Here is a 22,096-nt window from a genome sequence, read left to right as displayed (position 1 = left end):
GAGACTTGGCTACATTTTAAGGAACTTTGACCACTGGGAAGACAATTTTAATTATTAATGGACAGGACAGTTCAAAGTTTTTGAAGGAAATCCCCTCTGTAATCTTTGAAGCCAAGAGGTCTCCTTTCACTTCAAAATAATTTGCATAATCACACCAGTCAACTTCCCACAGCTAAATTTTCCTTTCAGAAAGAATCTACTCCACCAAATAACCTTATGAGTAAGGTTTTTTTTCTTCCTTTTTTTTTTAATTCTTCAGCTCTTTTAGGAAACATAAACTTCTCAGATTTTGTTATTCTCAAGCCAACTCTCTGCTCATTAATGATGGCTTTCCTTAAGTCTGGCTGGCTCACCTAGGAACTGTGCCATGATATCCAGGCTGAAGGAGTTTTAAAATGATGAAGCCAGGCATGATCCCAACACTTTGGGAGACTGAAACAAGAGGATTTGGAGCTGGAGCCCAGCCTGGTTTAGCAACTTAGTGAGACTCTGTCTCAAAATAAAAACTAAAAAAGGACTAGAGATGTAGCTCAGTGCAAAGATCCTGGGTTCAATCCCCAGCACTAGAAAAAAAAAAAATTCTAAACAAAACAGCATCGCCTTAAAATTCTAAGACGCAAGATAAATACTACAGAACACACCACTGTTGATGCTGGATGTCTGTGTGTAAGTGTGTGGTACAACCATGAGAAGACATCTATATTTTCTAGGTGAATATCATTAACATGTATAAGCTGATTACTTTGTTGCATCTCAAAAATATTCTTGATTTTTCATATTTGCAACACTTAAAATTCATCACACTAACATTAGGTTTTGCTGGTGTTCCTTAAATACTCTGAAAGGAGTCACCATATTTTCTTTAAAGGGCTTTCACTTATGAAACGTCACTCTTCACGTTTTGTAGTTTTCTTCTAACAATGTTCAGTGAGAAATACAGCACATACTCTTCAACAGTTTTATAATTTATTTTGGTCTGATGATTTTCTGACATGGGAAAGAGATGCCAACCTTTTATGAAATACTGTTTAGAAGGATTCTGAGGCCTCGTATAAGACAGTGAGGACAGAATGTCATGGTGTATTAAGAAAGTTTGCTTTAGGGAAGGGGGATTGAGGAGAAAAGGCAGCATGTGTGTAGACCCTATATCTGCTACTGAATTTTTAATAGTCTTAAAGTCATGGTTGATTATTTCGTTTTCTTTGCAAAGAGATTTTATTACAAAGACAAAATGAGTATGTTAACCTGAGCACATAAATTTCCCAGTATCTTTTCTTCTCTTAAAAGATGGAGAAAGTCTATAAGGCACATTATAGGAAAAACATTGTTTTAAATCTCATTCTGTACTCTTTAAAAAATGTATTGCTATAATGCATACCCCATCAAAACAATGTATAAGTGAGTCAAAAGGACACAAAAATTAATCATAAACTCATCAATTAGAGAATTACACTGTTAAATTCTAAATAACTTTCCAGACAATTTATATTCCTATCTTAAACATACATTGACTCACAGTATACATTTTTTAAACATATCCTTTTCACCAAATGTTATGAATGTGGTCATCTGTCCCTGTCAAAAAAAAAAACAGAACTCTCTATACCATCTTGTTTTTATTTTTGTTAGCACGTATTTGCAATGCATTGTGATTACATTCATCATGGGGAGTTGGTACATGTACATAACACATCTTAATTCTTTTTACATCCCCTTCCCTTCCCTCCCTCCCCCTTCATTCCATCATTTTAGTTTCCTATTACATAGTTATCTATGATTCAATTCTATAGATTGTTTCTGATTTTCAGTTGTTTTAAATAATACTATGAAGAACATTCTAGAAGTGAATATACAAATTCTTTTTTTTTTTTTTTTGGTACTGGGGATCGAACTCGGGTCCTTGCGCTTGCGCAGCAGGTGGCGAAACCACTGAGCTAAATCCCTGGCCCAACAAATTCTTAATTACTTCTTAAAATAATCTCAAAATATGGAATTTGGGGGTCAAGAATGTGCATGTTTAATATTTTTGAGACTGCAAAACTGAAGCTACATTCCTGAACTTTGTGATCGCGGAGACCTACTTTTCTGCACAATTCATGTCTGGAAAGGAATGAAATTGCACAGGGGTTGTGGAAGCTACTACATCTTCTAAATATGAGCCTTCAGCATGGCAAGTGTCTCAGCACCCACAGCTACTGTGATGTGTCCTAACCTCTCCCTCACTAACACCTGGGGGCTTTTTATTTTTTTTCCTGGAACAAAGAGAACATGCTCTGTGAAGTATATGTACCACACCCTGAGCCCTTCAAGCAAGTCTTTTTCAGGGAAATAGAAGAACCAGAAGAAGAGAATCAAAGGTAGTCCCTATCACTCCCGTACTTTCCAAAGGAGCCCCTGGGTACAAAGTATATTTATTTAAAAGATCAAATGTTATTAATATGTAACTAAGCTATTGCTCTGATGATGAAATCTCAGTGGCTCCACACTGTAACCTGGAAAATTCCCCTGCATATTTTCTCTGGGTTGCCGAAGAACCCAGCTGTAATCGTCATCGGGTTAGTCAGAGGAAACACTTGCTAAGGAATTCAGCTTGATCTTTTGCACCAACGCCCAGTATCATCAGAGTACGCGGTGCCAGGGTGGAGTCAAGAAATCCCATTCGGCCCTTGCACATGGCAACAGCTAAAAGGTCACCGTATTGGTACATTACAAGTTCTAATGTGCAATATTTTAATACTTCAGGTTTATGTAGGAGTAAGTTTATTGTGATTCTGCTCAGAAGAGTTCAGATGCCCATTTGTTATGTTTCTAGAATTATTCTGAGAATCTAATAATTTAATAAGTATAATTACTCTTAAAGTCTGTATTTATTAAGAATACAATCAGAGGGCCGGGGATTTAGCTCAGTGGTTTCACTGCCTGCTGCACAAGCGCAAGGACCCAAGTTCGATCCCGGGTACTAAAAATAAAATAAAATTTTTTTTACAAAGAATATAATAAGAGGGCTGGGGATTTAGCTGAGTGTTTTCGCCGCCTGCTGCCCAAGCTCAAGGACCTGAGTTCGATCCCCGGTATCAAAAGAAAAAAAAAAAAAAAAGGACTACAATCAGAAATGCATGCCAAAAATTATATACAAAGTTGTTCATTGAGCCATGCGTGGTAGTGCATGGAAGACCCTAGTTAGCAGGACAGACTCCATATTGCTGCTTGACCCACCTGCCTGCCCTTTAGATGAACTCAGAAGGAGGAAGCTTAAAAACCTCCTCCCCTTAGAAAGTCTCTTTAGAAATAACAATTAATCAACTATTGTTTTACAAATGTTCTAACAGCAGGACATTCCGCTTCTGTACCTTTTGCTTGCTTTACTAGTTCTATCCCATAGGGGGGCCTAGAAACTAATGGCCTCAAAGGTGTATAAAACATGTTTGTCAACCCCCAGTTGAGGCTCGAGTATGATGCTCAGCTCCGGTCCCAGCCAGTAATAAACTCCTGTGTGGATTTAATATCGGTCTCTGGTTGATTCTTTCTCACTGGGTGCAACAGTGCAAGCCTGCAATCCTAGACTAGGGAGGCTGAGGCAGAAGGATGGCTGCAAGTTAGAGGCCAGGCTGGGCTACACAGAGGATTCAAGGCCAGCTTCAATGACATAGCAGGACTCTGTCTCAATCCCACTCCCAAAATGTTGTTTATTGAGGCACAACCAGAGTAGGAAAAAACACAAAAAATAGCCAGATATTTAATAATATAGTAATTAAAATAATTGTAGGATATTCACAATGTTGAATAGTAGGTTGCCATCTAATAGTTTTAAAGTATTTAATGCAAGAGAAATGCCAATGGCAAAGTGAAACTATTGGGACACAAGATGATGAATGGCTTGTTAACTCATAGAAAATTGTATGTGTTTATATTTATACATGTTCTAAAAGATTAGAAGGAAATTCACCAAAATTAAAACAAATTAGGGCTGAGGATTTAGCTCAGTGGCAGCGCACCTACCTGGCAAACGCATTCTTGATACCAAATAAATCAGTAAATAGAATAAAACAAATTATCTCTAGTAATGGGAGGCTCTCCCCTCCCATTTTCATCTTTTTTCTATATTTATCAATTTTCTACAATAAACACATATTGATTTTATTGTTGTTTGTTTGTTTGTTTGAGACAGAGTCTCACTATGTAGTTCAAGCTGACCTTGAACTCACTATGTAGTCCAGGCTGCCCTCAAACTCTTAGCAATCCTCCTGTCTCAGCCTCCCAAGTGCTGGGATTGCAGGCATGTACCACCATGCCTGGCACATCTATTGTTTTGATAACTAGAAAAGAACTGTTTTCAAAATCACATATCAAAAGGACCCCATTCCCTAGTACATTAAGTACATGAAACTTAGACATTGATTCTAAAGAACCACGTGTGTGCAGAGTTTAAATACTTTCTTGTAAAAATTATCACTGAGAGAAAAAGAAGGACCCTTACTTCTTGGAATTCTTTTTGCCAGAATTTCATGAAAGGATTGCACATGAAAACCTTGCAAAATTCTCACTACCTTTGGGACTTTGTGGTGGATCTTAGAAAAGAAGACAACTCTCTAGAAAACATCAAAAACTATCTGGTCCTTGGATTTACAAGACAAAGTGAAAACTCTGGGGACCAGAGAAGCACTAACTGGTCAGCCCAGTAACTCACTGTGTGGCCAGGTGAGCCATCGTGTTCACTGGCTCTTAGCATCTCTACTAGAAAATGAGCAGCAGTATCCAAATACTCACTCTCTGAATTCTTTTCAAGATGTAATATAATCTGACTCAGTGGTATAAAAGAATTCTTTTATAAATCTTATTGTCTAGCAGCTTCATTCCTAGGCAATAAAAAGAAATAACTGTAAGCTCTTGTAATAGTATAGCCTTGGGATTTTAACCAGCTTTTAGTAAGCCACTTTAGCCAGAGACTGTGAATACTTTCTTGCCTCTTATCGCAGTCTGATCCTGAGAAAGCATCCATCTTGACCCATGTTATTTTTCACAACCCTGTTACATCGCGCCATCTTAGTCACCCGTTCCTGTCACAACAGAGTTCATGCAAATCCAAAACTACCTTGTCCCTTCCGACTCCACACATTACCATTCAGGGCACATGTCTTCAAGCTCACAGATGCCTTCGGGAGTAAACCCAGTGACAGAACCAGATAAGTAACTGAATGCTCCACCATGCCCTCCAGCCTGGGTGACACAGGAACTTGCAAGACTATCAAAAAGAAAGAAGAGAAGAGAGGAGAGGAGAAGAGGCACAGGAACCTAGGGTCCTAGCTCTGTGAAGGCCCTGGATCCTAGTCCCAGTGGGGGCGGGGGACAGCCACTGATCTGCTTGGAGTTTGTATTTCACCTCGCGAAGATTAAATGAATTTTTGGCTTGGTTGAAAAGATATTGGAATTGCGAATGAGATGGGATGAGATGGGAGCTCCCCAGGAAATGATGCTCATAGTGTCCAGTCTTCAGGACCATGACTGAGTGAGCTCACTGATTGGCCTTTGCCCCATGAACCTTATTCCGAGACCACCGTATGGAAAGGGGATAAAATGAGTAGATGGGTCAGAACTAAACTGGTTTTCACCAGAAGAAAAATCAGTACAACAGCTCCAGAACAAACCCAAAAACTTCCTCCCTAAAGCTATTTGTTACTAATGAATAGTCATAGTCAAAATAAGAAAGATGATTACAATAGCAAGAACAAGTCAGTCAAAACACCATCAAATGTGGGAAAACACCTGCATACAGGTCGATTTCACTCCATTTGCGTATTCTCAACTTATTTTATTTTACTGTCACTGCTGCTTTCCTTGGAGTTGTACTCTTATTTTTTTATCTTTCTCCTTTCCTTCCTCTCTCTCTCCCTCTCTCTCTCTCTCCTTTCCTTCCTTTCATTTGTCACCTGCTCCTTCTTCTTCCTTTTAAATAGGCCTTTGGTTTGTACTCATAAAATAGAAACTGTGAATTATATTTTGCATTCTCTTTCTACGTCCATTTTCCCACCACTTTCTGTGCCAAATAGTGTACACATGTAGAATGTTGCTTACCAAGCTCTAAAAAATGTGTTAGCCCTGTTACTTGTTGATTAAAGTACTGAAAAATCCAAGCATAGGGATGCAAAAAATTATTTTGAGCATCTGGAAAGCCAAGTCTATCAAGGGCTTCCCTTCAAGACAGGGAGGTGGAAAATTCTCAATGTTACGCTTCCTATAATTTATCATAACAAACACATTAGAAAGACTGAAGAACCTCATCTTGCAGGAATTTTATTCATACCACAACATATAAATAGGAGATGGATGCTAAAGTAGCCACAGCCAAAATGTTCTATAGCATGTGAAAGAAGCATGCTACAAAACACAGTCATACATGAGAAATTGTTGATCAACTGCCATGTGGTCAGACTGTCCAAAGAAAATAGCCCTGAGCCAGAAATCAGGCAAACTAAACTCTAGTTTTATCTTTGTCATATACTAGCCATGTAGCTATGACCAAGTCACATCATTAAGTTTTAGTTTCCATTTCCGCATCAAATGAGTGGTGGATAAGTGGATTTAAGTTTGTACCAACTATTATTGAGAGGACAGGTGAGGGAAACTCAGTGAAGGTACTTCGTATAATGTAAAGTATGAATCAAATGCAAACTATTTTTAGTACCGTTTCCATCACCCTAAGCCATTGATCAAGTCAAAGGCATAAAACAGACAAACTCATAATTGAGACACTTATGATTTACTTAAAATAACAAAATATAAATGCACTAAAAAGTAACAACAACATCCTGGGCAGCACTTTTATAAGCATTTATGCATATTCATGTGTTTAATTATTATAACCACAAGATAGACAGCATTATTATATAATATATATTTTATAAATTAAAATGAGTACTACAATTTCCATTTAACAAGTGAGAGACCCACAACAGGAAAATATGAGGTAAATTGTTCAGAGTCAGCGGTAGTAAGTGACAGAAATGAGATTTCAACCCAGTAATACAGTGAGAGACAGGGAGATTGACAGGAGAAAGAGAATTTAAAAAATGAGAAGAAGAAAAATAAATAGAACATGAGGTTCTAAATTGTGTTTCACATTTTATATTATTATTATTATATTTTGTCATTTATTATTGAGGTAACAACCTGTTGAAAATGCCTTCTAATGAGTACTGTCAAGAAAATACAGATTTAAAAAGTATTTCTCTGCCTTTAGGGAGTTTGATGAACCATAAAAATATTTTTTTTAAATAATAAGGTGGTAGAGTATGAGATACATGATACTGTTCACAGAAAAAAGAAATAGAGTTGCTCTCCCCCAAACTCTCATACTTTAAAACTTGGAGAGGCATGAGTAAAAATGAAGATTTTCTTGACTAAGAAGGAAAAACATATTCTGGAAACAATTCTAGGAAAATTGTTATAAATAAATTCATTTTTAAAATGTTCTCAATACTGGTTCAAGACACTTTAAAAGTTCCTCGATGTGGTAAGATCATCTCCTGGCATCTGAAGACACTTTTCTTTTACGTACAGAGCCATTAAAAAACCACACCCCACTCTTTTCTTGATATCCCAGAAAAATTTGCAATCCACCCCTGTTGTGCATGACACCATCCTACAACATTTTCCCTGGCATGTGTGCCATTTGGCGTGGAGTTCCTACATGGATGCCACCAGCTTCCGCCTTTGTGTCTACACTTGCAGCTTGATTATTGCTGATCTTAGTCCTGCCTCTCTTGTGACCTATTTACTATTTCCTGCATGCCAAGAAGAGACTTGCTTTGGAGTAGAAAGTAGTCTGTCATCATCTACTTGCATAAATCTTTAGAATCAAAAGCCAAATTCAGTTTCCGGTAGCAGGTGACTCACAACTGTCAGCATGATCACACCTGGCCATCTCATTCACTACTCCAAGGCTATGAGTGCAGTGTTCACAGAGAAACCCGGAGGTCTGAGACAAGTGTCTCAAAACCAGTTCACCAAGGGTGTGAACAAGATGCAGGAGGAAAAGTTAGTGTGATTCAAAGTGAAGATTTGGAGACAAGGAGGGTGGGAAAACTTTCCCTAGGAAAACGAGTGCAAAACACTTGTCAGCCTCAGACCTAAGGCCCCAGAAAGAAAGGGGCTCACCATGCTCTGTCCCTGAGATCCTCCAGCCTTCTTGGAGCCAGGCCTTCAGACATCCACGGCTACAAAGATAACTAGATCGTACAACCTTCACCATACGTATCTCCAACCCTGGAGAGGACCCTCAGAAGGCTCTGCTGCTCCCCCTCAATTGAATTCAATGTCCCAAGAAGTTTTCTGGAAACCTAAAAAAAAAATGCGGTCTTATCTCTCCCCGGTGTTATGAACGTACTACCTAAGGGTGCTTCTGCAGTATGTCTTCACTCATTCCCAGAGTGACTCCAGCCCATCACGGATGTTAGGTGTTCATGTTCTATGTATCATTCAAAATCCAATTCAAAGGCTACTTTTCCAAGAAGATTCCTGTGATTGGATGAAACAGTTCTTTACTTTGAACTCTCACAGGCCTTGTTCTCACCTCAGGTAATCACCTGTATCATCTAGTGATACTTAGAGGTTCAGCCATGTGTGCCAGATGATGAAGCATGTGAAATCACCTCCGATTACTCCCACCCTCGCTTCTCACTTCTATTCGTCACTAATTCTTTTTCCCTTTGCCTCCCACTCATTTCTCTCTCTTGCCTGAGTTGTTTGTTGTCTCGGGTCTCAGAATTAAGTGGTCTTCTCACCCCAGTCAAAGAATGAAAGACTAGCAGGATAAGATCAAGAAGTTTTTCTCCATTGTTCTACCCAGTTGGTCCCCAAGGAGAAAAAAGATAGCAAACCAATCTATACCCCAGGGGCACTATTTCTGACACAAGCAAGGTGATTTCTGGGAGCCAGATCTAAAGAGAAGTAAACGAAAAAGCAAAGCAGTGCAGGAGGTTACATTAAGACAGTGAAGTAAAGAGATCTGGGGGAGGGAAGACCTGAATTTAAAATGTTACAGAAAGGGAAAAAAGTTTAAAGGGAATACTTTGAAATTGTTTGCTAATTAATGCACTGTGGAAAACCCTGTGTACAAGAAATTCTATGGTAAGATTAATTTTATTCAGAATATTGTGTGTGGGTTGATGGATTTTTCAATGCCATATAAACAAAGACTAGGTTACAAAATATCTTTTTCTTTTTTTTTCTTTTTTTTTCCCCCCATTAAGTTTATTGGTACATTTTCAGTATAACATACAGTTACATTCATCATTGGGATCTTGTACCATTACATGAGTATCTTGATTCTTATTTTTTTCCCCTTCCCCTGCCCTCCCTTCACCCCCTCCACCCTTCCCTATTTGCAAAGACTTTGTTTCTATTTTTTTCCTTTTCTCATATTTTTTCTTTTCCCATTTTTCCTTTCCCCTACCCTTCCCACTTCCCCTGCACCTTTAGACCTTTTCTTCCCATTACACAATATCAATTATACATTTTTAAAATTACAATATCAAGATCTAGAAGACATTACCACAGATTTTACAGAATTTAAAAGGATATAGAAAGTATATTTCAAAAATCTGTTTTAAAATAAATTTGACAACTTCCAAGAAGTACCTTGGAAGACAAATTAATGAAACTAACTCTGGAGGAAATATAAAATTTGAATAGCACCTGCTAAAGAAAGTATATTCCTAGATTGAAAACCTACCTATATGACAACAGCAGGCTCATAAACATTTTAACTGATAAATTATATCAAACAATTAAAGCAGAAAAAAGAAGGAACACTTCTCCCCTCATTTTAGGAACTCAACATTGTGCTAATCCTAAAACTGGATAAAGATAATAGAAGAAAAAAGTATGAACAAGGATAGAAATTTGTTTAACAAAACAAACTATCAGAAGTCAGATCTGGCAGGATGTAGAAAGTGGTTTTGTTATAGGGATGGCAGTGTTGGTTCAGCATTGGAAGGAAGATCCACTTCCAAAAGTCATCATTTTAACAGTAAAGGAAAAAGTCATATGATCCTCTCACTAGTTGGAGAAAAAGTATTGGACTAAATTCCACAGCTGTTCATGGTAAAAGCTATCAGGAGACTAGAAGTAGAACAGAACCTTCTCAACAGATTAAAGATATGTACTCCATACTTCCAGCGAGAACGCCTTATATGAATGGAGAAGATACAGTGCTTTCTCCTTCAGGTGGGGAACAAGGGCAGATATGCTTACTCTTTATCTGTCCATTAAACTTTGAAACCTAGGTCCCACCAAAATAGTCTGGCAATAAAATGACACAATTAGGATAGGATTAGCAAGGTAGAAGCAAAATCTTTATATGTAGATGAAATGATCATCTACAGAGAAAATACTAAGAAATCTCTAGGAGCCCCTAGAACTTGTATTTGAATTTAGCAGGATTAGAAAACACAAGGTATATATAAAAATTCAGGTCTGTGTATACTTACTATAAATGAAGAATTGGATATTGAAATTTAAAAGTTATGTAGGAGTACAAAGGACCTAGAAAAGTTAAAAAACAAAACAAAACAAAAACAGTGTTGGAAGACATTTAGTACCTAATTTTAAGACTTCTAAAGCTACAGTAATCAAGGCAGTGTTGGTGTAAGGAAAGACATATAGATCATTGGAATAAAACAGAGAATCTAGAAATAGAACCACACATATATGGTCCACTGAGTTTTGAAAGATTATTTAACATTAGCATTTTATAGAATATAAACTCGATTCAGGAGCTGAGGAAGAGATAGTGTCTTCAGCAAATGGCACTAGAACACCTGGTATCTGTATATAAAAAATTAACCTCAACACTTTATTTTCATACATAAAAATAACTTGAAGGGATCTATGAACCTAAATATGAAAGCCTAAAAGTATAAAACTTTAAGAAGAAATTATAAAGGAAAATGTTTATGAATTCAGGGTAGGCAAGAACTACCTAGAATACAAAAGACATGATGTATAAAAGAAAAAAATTGATAAATGAGATTCCATCAAAATTTAGAACTTTAAATAACATCATTAAAATGAAAAATAGTCCTTAAACAGACCATATTTACAATGCTTCGAACCTATGACTAGAATATATAAAGAATTCTTAGAGCTCATTAATAGACAACCCAATTAAAATGTAGACATAAGAAGATGATAAATAGCCAGTACAGCACAAGGAAAGGTGTACAACTCTAGAATCAGAAAAATACTAATCAGTACAATAACAAGATTGAATTATACACTCATTAGGGAGATGAAGTTCAAAGTTTTAAAAGCCTTGTCATGACTTTTTCTTTTTGTTGGATTCTCCCCCTTTGCGTTTAATTTGTCACGCCCAATGGATTCATTCTGCTGGATTTCCTGGGGTGGGCTGTGATCCTCATTGTCTTTTCCTAGGGTATTGTCTAAAATTTTTTGGAGTGCTGGTTTGGTATTCATGAACTTCCTGAGGTGCTCTTTATCATCAAAGTATCTTATTTCTCCATCAATTTTGAAAGATAGTTTTGCAGGGTACATCAATCTGGGTTGGAGGCTGTTTTCCTTTAGGGCTTGAAATACAAAACTCCAAGCTCTTCTTGCCTTGAGGGTTTGCATTGAGAAGTCTGCTGTGATTCTGATGGGCTTTCCTTTGTATGTGATTTGTTTCTTTTCTCTCACTGCTTGTAGAATTTTGTTGTTCTTTTGGATTTCTGGAATCCTAACTATTATATGCCTATGTGTAGATTTTTTTTTATCAAGGCTAGCTGGAGTCCTATATGCCTCACTTATCTGTATGTCAAGCTCTTTTCCCCTCCTTGGGAAGTTTTCTGCCACCACTTCTGTGAACAGTTTTTTTATGTCATCTGGACTCTCTCCTCTTCATTGACTCCAATCAGTTTTATGGTATTCTTCTTTGCATCATCTAGCAGCTGCTGGATTGATTTCTTGTGTTCCTTTACAATTTTAAAGCAATTTTTCTTTTCCTGGTCACTAATTGCAATCTTTTCTTCCATATCTGAAATTCTATCCTCACATTGGTTCATTCTGCTGCACAGACTTTCGATGGAGTTTTTAATCTCCTGGAAATCTGTTTGCATCTGTTTTATGGATTCCATTTGTTTCCTATGTTGGGATTCCATCATGTTCCTCAGATCCTCTATTTTTTTATCTGTGTCCTCTCTAGATTTATTAATCATGTCTTGCACCATGAGCAAAATCTTTGCTGCTATCTAAGTAATTATTTCTGATTTCATTTTTCCCAGATCCTCTTTTGTTGCCAGTTCAGAGAGTCCGGGTGTTGAGTATCAGATTGTTCCATCTCGTTTCCCTTTGTGGTTGCTGTAGGTGATCCAGAAGTCTGCTTTTGAGGCTTGTTTACATGTCTTCTCATTTCCACGGGTGGGGGGAGATGCTTCTGGCACCTGCGCAGCTCACCTTCTCTGCCCTAGGAGCCTGGGATGTCAGTAGGGGAGCTTCCTTCCGGGTGCTGGGACCAGCTCAGCTTCTCCACCCTAGGAGCTTGAGATGGCAGTGGGGAAGCTTCCTTCCAGCTGCTGGGACCAGCTCACCTTCTCTGCCCTAGGAGCCTGGGATGGAGGCGGGGAGCTTCCTTCCAGGTGCTGGGACCCACTCAGCTTCTCTGCCCTAGGAGCTTGGGATGGCGGCGGGGGAGCTCTACAAAATATCTTAACATTATAGAACCTCAGAATGCTAAAAGCTTAAAATTCAAGAAGAAAATATGTCTCATATACTCCCTTAAGAATCAGTTAGAAAAACTGAAGTCCATGAATCTCAAGTGGCCGTTGCAAAGTTGTTAATCATTGGCAGAACCAGGCAACCCAGGAATCACCTTGCCCAACCAGTCTTGCTGTTCTATTACCTGAAGAATCCCCAAAAATGCAGTCTTTTCCTACTATTCCCATTCTTAATCTGTGAGCAACCAAAAAAATATTCAAACATTTTAAACAGAAATTCAGACTGTAAGATATACAGTATATATCTTATATACAGTTTATATAATATAAACATTAAAGGTGTAAAGTTGTTTTTTTTTTTTTAATGGGCAGAGCTGATTAGCTCTGTGATATTTACAATTTGGCATTAGGTCTCCTTTGTAGCTCTACCACTTCCTCTCAAGATATAACCTCCACTGAAGTTGATGTGGTCTCTTTTGCAATGATAAAAGCTATTAATAATTAGAGTTCTCTATAACACTTTACTTATATATGCATAATTGCTTGGGTACATTTCTATAGTTTTCTTAGAGGTGAAAGACTCGGAAAATTGACTGTCCCAAACTCACCAACTAATGATATCCAAAGAGGGGATTTAAACCCAGATCAGTCCAGGCCCGCAGCTCATGCTGCTTCCACCCCACCATCTGTACTTCCATATTGACCACAGAAGGAGAAAGACAAGGGCCAGTGGACTCCAAGCATCATGGTACATGCTCTTGTCCAAGTTCACATCCTCCAATGTGGCAGAATTAGAAATCCAGTACGGACTTACCCTCTTTCAAACCTCATACTTCCTCCACTGTTTTGTTTTATTTCCAGCCTTGTAACTTTCCTTCCATCTGTTGCCCTATGACTGTTCCCAATCTCCATGGCCTTGCTATGTAGAAGTAACTGTCTTCTACAAGGTCTTTCCTCACTACCCATGCTTCATAACTATCGCTCATTGAAGTTTACTGCAATATAGTACTTCTGAAATGAAAGATCATTAACCTAAAATTTTGAGATCCCTAGGGACCCCTAAAGATGGGCTTCAAGATGGTTACCAAACTTGAAAATTGTAGGTACAATGTTGGATATACCTGTACACATGTTTTTTGTTTTTGTTTGTTGTTGGTTTGTTTGTTTGTTTGTTTGAGTGGGGGCAGGCTGCAGTTTTCATCAAAGACTTCAAAGAATCCACAATTCCAAAAAGTCAAAGAATCACTTCCTTGGAAAATTTCTACAAATCTTTGGATTCACTATGAAAAAGAAAAAATCTGTACTTATGCCTCTATGTTCATTTCCCTGAGCTCACCATGAAAAGGGCTTTCAACTGCCCAGAATCTTCTCTGTAAAATGAGAAGGGCTCAAAACTACCCTCAGTACTTTCCTGTGGACAGAGTTACGGGATTGCTATTATTCAGGATGGTGGTTTCCCGGCCTTGGAACTTTCCTCTTTTCTATAATCCTTGTTCAGGTCACAGTGCCCTGCTGCCATGTGCTGCCTGATCTCTTCTCCTTGGGAAATCATAGTGATAAACTATTCCCAGGCCCTTTATCACTAGTTTTCCCTATTGTGCCTGACAGAGCAGGTAGTTTCCTGATGCTGGGACCTAAGCCAATCAGCTCTTTTTTCTTTAATTTCCCCAAAGGGAAAATCCAAACCTATTGAACAATGTAAAGACCTGTGTATGCATTCTATTCCTGCCATCCAGTTTAATCAATTCACAGCTTTAAGTTAGAAATGTAAAGTTGAACATGTACCAACTCCCTACGATGAATGTAAGCACGCAAACATATAATAATAAAAATTTAAAATTTTTAAAAAAGAAATGTAAAATTGGTTTGGAAGAAAGGGAGTGAAATTTTCATATCCACAGTAAGATTCCAGCACAAAAGTGACTTTAGCATTCGCTCACTCACTCAACATGCAAGTCAACCACAAACCCAAGAATCTTATTTAAGTCTTAAAATTAACTGCGGAGTCAAGAGATTCTTCTTTTTCTCCAAGCCATTCTGTATCACCAACTCCAAGAGACACACATGCTCTTTTCTGACTTGAATCAATATCTATCTAATTCTATATACCCAGACTTTTTAGTCATGAAAAAAAGGAACATATAGATACATATTGCATGGAAGCAATTTTCCTGGCTGTAAGCCTAAACCAGGTAATGCAGATCAAATGTGCAGATTTAACTGTGTAGTACCCAATCTGAAAATACTTATGCTTCTGCAAATGAAAAGAGTAAGTAATGACCAAATTGTGACCACATCTAACCAACTCAGAACCTGAGACTTGCCAACTGGTCTCATGGAGCCAAGTCTAGGAACTATTTTCTAGGCTCAGAAGGATCCTCACTGCAATCCCAAATCTGCAAACATAGCTAGATAGCAGAAACCTAGTGAGAGCTTCTGCTGGTTAGGAGGCTCAGCAGCCTCCAAAGGCAAGAAACAATCTACCCCCAAAGGTCTCTCAACCCTGCCAAACCTCGGCGTTCCAACTGCGCCTCCTCCAGGAGGATGAAAGGAGAAACCACCTTTACTGTCCCGAGGCCCCCACAGAGCCCACACTCAGGAAAATGGGACCATGGCCAGCACACACTTCTCTGAAGGTGTCAGGAGTCATCTCTCACTGGCATCAGGTGGACCGGGAAAAGGGAAGTGAGGAACAGGAGATGGGACACGGGCAGAGATTGTGATGCTGGATTGAAGCTGGGTGGGGGAAGAACAATAGGCAGTTTGCCTTTGCTGTTTCAGCTTCTGGTCATTTTTCATGCTTCAGTGTTTCCAGAATTAATCCAATGTCCCCAGCTCCTGCTGTGACCAGAAGCATCCTATCAGTGGTTTTCCAGTTTCTTCTCATGGAAGCCTTAGCCAATGGTTCATAGATCCTTACTATCTAAAAGGAAGAAAAACAGGAGACTTCCATTTTTAACAAATGCATTCCTTACACACCGAGCCATGTTCAGAGTGATTTTCAAATATCAACTCATAAAATATAAAAATTGCATGCTGCGGGATTCTGTATCTATGACCTACTGCCATGCTTCTCAAAATGATATTTGGAAACTATTCTTAATCTGAATTTTAGGATGCTTATTAAAAGTGAAGTCATCTAACCCAGTTCTAAATCAATCCTTACAAAATCTGTGAGAGTTAGTGCATTAGACCCCTTTTCATTGAAAGATTATGAGGAAACTGAGGCTTAGATAAATTTACAACCTGTCCCAGACCACATAACTATGAAGCCCTAGAGCCAAGATGGAAGCCTGAGTCTTTCTGACTCTACAATTCTTGCTCCTTCAGCAAGGATGGGGTACAGAATTGAACACTGAGATACGATAACCACCTTGGTGCCATCCTGCTACTACTTCAGCAGTCTTGAGCACATACTTGGGCATCAGGTACTCCTGAGTGGCACTGCTGTTTCTCAAGCAGAGGACATTGGGCTCAGTAAATGTTCATGGGACAAGGGCCAGGGAGAACTACGGTGGGACAGGAATAGAGTGGGTGGCAACTGCAACAATTGGAGTTGTGATAATGTGGATCATCCAGGCAGCCTATGGCACCGAAACACTTAACATGAAAGAAACTGGTATGCCCCAAGAGAAGACAGCAATCTATGATGAGGCCTGCTCAATAAAGTGGGTAAAGATGCAAAACAACAACAGGGAAATGGGGCAGGATGTAACCAAGCCCTCAACCCCTGGGCCAATTTTTCAGAATCAAGGCTGCGGTTCTTGCAGTAAACTGGTAACAAAAGGACTCCAAGAATAAGAGAGAGCTTTCTCCTCCCCTTTCTATGGGTAACTCATTAAAAATAAACTATGGCATATGCATTCAATGGAACACTGCTTGCTGTGAAGTACTTGTACATGCTACGATGTAGACTGACCTTAAAAACTTCATGCTAAGTGGGAAAACCCAGATACAAAGAGTACATATTTATTAATTCCTTTTCAGGTGAAATGTTCAACACCTGCAAATCTGTGGAGGGAGAAGTTAAATGAGCAGTTGCAGGACCAGAAAGTGGGGATGGGTGGGCACCAAAATGTTCTACAGTTAGATTGTGTGATGCAGTACAAGCTGTGAACATACTAAAAAAACACTGGGTAGTACACTAACAACAGCATGGGAATTTAATCTTAATAAAGCTGTCATCTGTCTACCTATCTGTCTGTTTGTTTTAGTGCATGTTAGTTATACAGGCTGGTGAGGTTCATTTTGGAAAATTGGTACATGCACTTAACATATCTGATCTTTTCTGTCCCATGACCCCCTTCTCCCACTCCTCCCCTGCCATTCCTTTCCCTAGCTCCCAAAGTCTACCTCCTAGTTTCCTGTCATCTCTCCAATTAAGCTGTTCTTCAAAGGCGCTGCTGGGAAGCTCCTGCCTGGGAGGCTGACCCAGGTGAGGAGCCTCTGGTGCCATCCTTGGGGGAAAAGAATCTTTTGTTGTTGTTGCTCTTTCCTCGGTACCATTCATCTTCTCTTCTTCTCCTGGTGGCTGTGGAGAGCGAATGTTTTCCGGAAGCTCACTCATTTCCCTCCTGCTTCAGGAACAGCACCCCAGTTAGTTCTAAGGAGGAAGATGCTTTCTTAAAACACAACTCCTGAATCTCCTCCAACCCTTTTAGCCCAGGGTTTGAAGAAATGAATGCTCTCTTTTCAATTAAGTCACCAGAAACTTTGAATTGGGGGGAAATAGCCCCCTTCCAGCTCTACTCCAATAAACTTTCATTTTAAAGAAGTACTTGCTAACCATTTTGCTAGCAGCCAGTTGCTGTCTCCCAGGTGCGCCCGCCATTTTGTCTCAGGACAGCTGGCCTCCCATTGGGTAACAGTGGACACTGCTATTTGTCAGGTAATCTCCAGGCTATTTTTTTTAAATCGTATTTTTAAAGTATACTTATAAACTAAAATAATTAAATTATAGAAGACAGACAATTAAAAAGCTCTAGTCGAGTGCAGTGGTACACACCTGAAATCCCAGCACTGAGGAAAGCTGAGGCAGAAGGATCAAAAGTTCAAATCTCCCCTGGGCAACTTAGTGAGACCCTGTCTCAAAACGAAGAGACCAAAGGGCTGGGGATGTAGCTCAGTGCTAAAGCAACCCTGCGTTCAATCCCCAGTACTGAAAAATCTCTGATTTCACAAAACTAACAAGGTCATGAAAAACAAGGGAGGAGTGATGCACTGTCACAGACCAGGGGAGTCCAAGGAGATGAGATGAGCGACTCTGCAGAATCCTGGCGTGGAGAAAGGACGCTCATGGGAAACAAGTGGAGTCCAAAGAAGGTCTGGAGTTCGGTTCATAGCGACTTGCCAATCCGATTCCGATACAATCTGTACACAAACATGAGTCTAGTCAGATTGTTATTATCTCATTAGCCTAACCTTGTCATTTCTCCTGTTTTCAGGGAATGATTGAGTCTTTCTCAGATCTTCTGTGCAGTGAAGTATAAGAGCCTCTTCTTCCCTCAAAGCCTCCCACAGTCCCCGCCCCAGCCCTGTCTGCCACACAGCCTGCTCATTGTCTCTCGGTCCTGTGAAAGATCTCACTTCTTTTCCTTTTCCTTGCACTCTTCACCCAAAGAGGAAACCAGACAAAACTGAGACACCACAGTTATTTAGTTTTTATTTGAGTCAAGATCTGGTTACTTGGGTGACTTTGTCCAACTACCATTTCAACACACACACACACACACACACACACACACACACACACCTTTGAGCAAAAGCTATCTAATACTGCAAGGATGATACAATCCCATTTGCTTTTTAGCAGAGTCTCCTAATTTTTAATCCAACTCCCTAACAACCTACAACCTTTGGGCAGAAACGATGTACATATAGTGGTGCAGTCTTGTATTTTTATCCTTTTAAGAAAATAGCTTGTTTTAAGGGATGCAATGTAACGATTCACAGGTGTAAAATGAACCATGTGCATTGAAACTGCACATTGTCAGTACACAGGCAGGGAAAAAACACTGAACCAAAATGTCAGCATTTGTTCATCTCATTACAAGAAAGACCTTTACTGTAAAGCACTTTTCCCACAAGTGTTCACAGTGCGTGGGGAGAGGCATTCTTCTAGTCAATCAGAGCATAGAAAACATGACACTGCTCAGGATAAAATTCTCACATCCATAATCCCTGAAAATTACCATTGATGTGATCACATTCTTTTACCAGACCATCACAAAAGTTAAAAACATAGCAAACTCCTAAAGTGCCAAGTTGACTAAAAAGTCTGTAAATCAATGAAAGACACAGATAAGAGGACATGTCTTTTTCATAATTCGTGGAAATTCTGATACATAGTGTCAGGACTTTGGGGTTTTTTGTTGTTGTTTTTGGTGCTTGGGGAATTGCGCCCACTGAGCTACATTCCTAGCCCTTTTCTTATTTTTTCAAATTTTGAGTCAAAGTCTTACGGAGTCATTTAGGTTGCGGAGATTGGACTCAAATTTGTGATCCTCTTCCTTCATTTCCATTCCTTGATTTGAAAAATCAAAGTCCTTCTTTAAAGTTAAGAAATAGAAAACAGGAAAGAAAAATACACAAGATGGGTTAGGCATATGTACCAATTCCCCGAGACGAAAATAATTACTTCGCATAGCAAACATTATATTGATTGAAAATAAAGAGAAATTTTAAAAAAGAAGTGGAGAAGTGTAGAGTTTCTATTTCCTCTCCTGTGCTCTTTGTATTTCTTTTAAAACTGGCTTACCTAGATCTGCAGACAGTCTAAAGTCAATTTAAATATGGAAAAGTCTACTACCCAAAGTGACCTACTTCAAGCTCAGTGGTATTTTCCTAGGTGTTTCACAGGTCGTGTCATCTAGCAGAACCACTACAGTTTCTTATAATGATGTGGCCACATTGCTGCCTGACTGTCCCAGGTGAGTTTTCTGGAGAGTAGAGGCCAAGACTCCCAACCAGATCTTTTAATGCTTCCGCTGATTTTCCTTATTCCCGGCAAACTCCTTTCTGCTTCTTTTACTTTGGATTAAAACGGGTAAAATGTTAGAATATGGTGAAAGGTTAAAGTAACATCATTATTTTCAAAGAAAAGGCATTCCAAATCATGAGAAAAAGGGCAGAGGGAAATTGAAAATAACAGTTACCGGTTTTAGTAAAGCAACTATTCAATTATTATATTATAGACTATTTATTTTGCAGTTCAGTTTAGAGAAGGGCCATGCTTTCCAAGCAAGATCACATTCATATTTGAACCCCAAATTCTTTTCCCTCAGCAACACCCCTGTCCCTGTCCCTTCAGAATTATCAGACAGGTAAGCAGGCAGAGAGCAAGCCTGTCATTACATTAACACCTGGTGCTGGAAATACTCTGAGAGGGACCTGCTTTTCTAAGCAAAATGTCATAAGTGTTTGAGCACATTGTAAGTAAGGACAAGGAAAGAAGAGATTGCTAAAGTGCTTCGCATTAGCATGCCTGTAATCCCAGTACTCCGGGAGGCTGGAGCAAGAGGATCACCACTTCAAGGCCAGCCGAGATCTTGTCTCAGAATTAAAAAGGGGCTGGGGATGGAGCTCACGTAAAGAATTTGGGTTAGTGAAAAGAAAAAAAAAGAACAAGCAATGAAAAAATAAAACCTAGCTGTGATGAGAGAGTGTGAGAAGGACAGAAGAGGGATCATGTGAATTTGCCCCAGTCCAGAGCACCCCAGCCTCAGGAAAACCCCTGGGGAGAAAGGCAGTAGACCCAGTGGAACTCCTTCCCCATCAGATAGCTGGAGCCAGAGGCCTTGAAATAGAGCAATCCCTGCTTGCACTACATACGTGTGGGATGGCCAGTGGTGAGTGAAGAAGACCCAGTGTTTGGCCAACGGGAGGGCTGTGTGGTTTCCAGGACTTGGCTACATAATTGAGAAGTACGAGCTTCCTACACGCAGGATGAACCTGGTTACATAGGTCAACAAGCACATAAATAGAGCTCCTGGTAGCTTTCATATTTGCTCCCTCCCTTTGTCCTCTGGTCTTCTTTGTTTGCCTCTCACTTTGAGCCTTATCATTGTTACTCTGGAGATCTCAAGGAGGAAGCTACATAGAGGAAGGCTTCAGTAATGACCTCAAAATCCCCTCAGGATTAAGAAATATTTCAGAGTAGACTTAACCTATAAGAATTGCAGAGTGGGAGAAAAGTAAAGAAGCTTATAAATAGCCTTGAAAACGCCCTCCCTGTGTAGTCAGTAAGCAAAGGCTAAAGCAGCCAAGAGCTCTGCCTCAAATAAGCCAGCTGCTTAGCATGGGAACCAAATTCGCTGCTGCTCAGGTCAGTGGCAGAGGAAGCCGGATGCACCCACTCCCAAACACAACTGTGCCTTCAGTGGGTGCTCAATAGTCACTGTTTCCTCGTACAGGAAGTAAGATGTTCCTCCGACGTCCAGCTGTCTTTTTTCTTTGCAAAATCATGGTTTCCGGAAGGAGCTCACAGGGACAAAACAGAAATGTGACACAGCGCAAAGCTCCAGGGCTCCGTGAGCAGCTAAACAAAGAAAAGAAAGGAAATTCTAGAAATGAGGAAACTCTAAGGGAAACACCTGTAATTCAGACCTGGGTGGAATCAGCAAAAGTCATTATGACAGTGTTCATTGTAATGTTGGTCTTAGATTTGGCACACATTTTCTGACCTTATGAGATTCCCCCTTGACTACACGTGATCCTGAGTTACCTGGTTTGACCTATGATAAAGGAAAGGCCACGGTGATTTGGCAGAACATTGGATCCCAAAGATGTCACGTCCTGAAGTCTGGAGTCCATGACAACTTAAGAAAATTTGGAGGGAAGCTAGAAAAGGTGAGGAAGCAGATTCTGTCCTCAGAACTTCCGCAAGAAGCCGGAACTTCCGGCCTATAGAAGTCCAAAAGAATAAATACATGCGGTTTTAAGCCAAGTTTGTGCTTATTTGATATGGCACATGAGGCAACTAGTGCACATGGTAAACGTGATTATTTTTTCATCAGAAGAGGAACTACGCATGGGCTGGGTTGCTCTCTTTGTGTTTGGCTGCTGTGGCCTCACTCGGAATCTGCTTGCCAACTGCTCCAGAAGAGCTTTCTCAGTGCTTTCCTTGGTACCCTAGAAGTACTGCCAGAGCCTAAGAACTTCCAAATTAACAAATGAGCCTAGAGGGGCCAGGGATGTAGCTCAGTGACACTGCACCTACCTTGCAAGTGCAAGGTCCTGAGTTTGATCCCAGGTACAGCAAAATAAACATAAATAAATAAGCCTAGAACATAAAGTTATTGATAATAAATCATGTGGGAACAATTTCCAAGCAATTTCCTTTAGGTATTCTACTATTTGTTATTTTAATTAAATAAAAGTAATATGGATTT

At 39.5% G+C, this 22,096-nt stretch overlaps 1 long non-coding RNA gene across 13 annotated transcripts in view; it reads right to left on the bottom strand.

The window, feature by feature from the left end:
• Positions 1-3,058: 3,058 nt before the first annotated feature.
• Positions 3,059-22,096, bottom strand: part of LOC101716033 (uncharacterized) — a 76,199-nt gene continuing 57,161 nt past the window's right edge. For 6 of the 13 annotated variants that reach the window (XR_015450551.1, XR_002390310.2, XR_015450555.1 and 3 more), the window contains one exon: positions 3,060-21,243. This is a non-coding gene — a long non-coding RNA (uncharacterized LOC101716033). Of the gene's footprint in view, positions 21,244-22,096 lie in introns of all 13 variants that reach the window. The other 7 variants (XR_002390309.2, XR_015450549.1, XR_002390308.2 and 4 more) reach the window with 7 other exon arrangements.

Source organism: Heterocephalus glaber, unplaced genomic scaffold (genome assembly GCF_053883595.1).
Source record: "Heterocephalus glaber isolate CG9 unplaced genomic scaffold, H.glaber_assembly_v1.0 deba00001004, whole genome shotgun sequence".
Lineage (NCBI taxonomy): Eukaryota > Metazoa > Chordata > Mammalia > Rodentia > Bathyergidae > Heterocephalus > Heterocephalus glaber.
This window is presented reverse-complemented; position numbering and strand designations above follow the sequence as displayed.